Here is a 1,957-nt window from a genome sequence, read left to right on the forward strand (position 1 = left end):
AAGATTCTGAAAATCAAATCTATCGTCACTAACGCCAACAAATATGACATCCGTATATTTCTTACGGAAATAATGAATAGCTTTAATGAAATATTCTCGATCTACTACTTTACCATGATTGCGAGCTAACCACACGTAAAAATCTCGGCCTCTGTAATGAATCCCCACAAATGTGGCTGAAGTTTTGTTCTGTTTTAACTGTCGAAGTACTTGTTGGGCATGGTCGGTTATATGTTTATGGAATGTAAATTCCTGCAGGATTTCTTCTCTGATATGGTGAAAGAACGTATAAGATACCGGATATGCATACCCGGTTGCAATGTTAGCATTGAGGGGAATGTGTTTGTCCTCTGGCTTTAGGAATGCGTGTATTTCATATGGTCTCCTCTCAGTTTCATTTAAATTATTAATCTCGGGAGCAGTTAAATGAAAATATTGCTTTAATAGTTTGGAATTGCACTTCATTGCAAATCGAATGCAAATCAACGTGTTGGATCTTTCAGGAAGACTTACTTAGACGTTAGGCAGCATTTTGAAAAACCAAGTTTTAAACAGAAACTTATCTGAGAAATTGATATTGGATTCGTTTAATACTAAAATTTCTTTAAAGACATTAGAGAATTTATTTAAGTTCCAAACATGGTACGCCTCTAGGACTATTAATGTGAATTCCATGAGACTAATCCAATGCCAAATTCTCGTATCAGTTTCCTGATGTGAGCTCAATCACCGAATGCGATTAACCGAAGGGCTTTTCAATTAAAGTTAAACGGCCTCACAGGGCGGTTGATGAAATTCGGATTCTTCTGAATCCGAATTCCATATATTAAGAATAATAATACATTATTCTTATTATAATTTAATAATTAATAACAATAAATTATTATTATTATTATTATTTCTGGTAAATAGGGCCTTATGATCCAAACGTTGTATGGTATGGTGGTTAGTCGTATACCTAAATATATATATCTTCATGTAAACTGAATGTATTCTCGTAGCCTAAAGATACCAAGAAATTATATACTTGGTTTTAATCCTTTTCTCAAGGAAGCAAAACTGGTTTGTACGTAAAATATATTCACGTCTGAGCTTGGGGGAAATCCTTGGGAAAAGGATTAAAACCAAGTATAAAATTTCTTGGTATTTTTAACGTATAATAAACCCAAGATAAAAAAAAAACTTCCAATATACAGTATATATATATATATATATATATATATATATATTAGGGTTTGTGTTAGGGTTACCAAGTAATTATAAAATTACTTGGTAACCCTAATATACAGTATCTACCAGACGCCCGCGGCAAAGGTGAAGCAAACCTCGAGTAGTTTGCCGTCTTCCAAAATTTAGTTTAATATCTTGTTGCCCATATCAGATAAAAAGATGATAAAATCAGATACTACACTCTTATCTTAGCCAAAAGCACAGAATCTTTTGATATCTGATAGGGGGCGGCCCGAAAGATTAAACTGATTTTTGGAAAGCGGCGAAGTTCTTGTAGCTTACTCCACCTTTTCACCTGTTGCCCTCACCTCCGGGGTAAGCTCTCTTCATCGGTGAGATCTGAAACACTCCACACACACACACACACACACACACACACACACACACACACACACACACACACACACACACACACACACACACACACACACACACACACACACACATGTTATAAAATATGTTTGGTCTCTAGAGCCACCTCTGGCTACAGAGACTAAACTTCTTTTTCAAGCCACATCAGGCCTCCAATAAGAGGGAGGTTGTCTCACACAAACATCTATGCTCACAGCTGGATTCGAACCCTCAGTCTATTGGCCCGAGAGTGGGTACACTAATTAGTCGGTCAACCAAGTTGACCGACTAGTTAAAACAAGCAGCTTGATTGTATAGGAAACAATTACAGTCTACTTATTATAGGTAGCGGCAATTACTAAAAATTAGGGACTGG

The 1,957-nt window shown here is 36.2% G+C and overlaps 1 pseudogene; it reads right to left on the reverse strand.

Annotated features, from left to right (window-relative positions):
- Positions 1-1,263: 1,263 nt before the first annotated feature.
- LOC150095941 (U2 spliceosomal RNA) lies at positions 1,264-1,441 on the reverse strand (annotated as a pseudogene).
- Between the last annotated feature and the right edge of the window lie 516 nt (positions 1,442-1,957).

The sequence above is a fragment of the Typopeltis vanoorti genome, chromosome 19 (genome assembly GCF_054136105.1).
Source record: "Typopeltis vanoorti isolate ZY-2024b chromosome 19, IOZ_Tvanoo_1.0, whole genome shotgun sequence".
Classification (NCBI taxonomy): domain Eukaryota; kingdom Metazoa; phylum Arthropoda; class Arachnida; order Uropygi; family Thelyphonidae; genus Typopeltis; species Typopeltis vanoorti.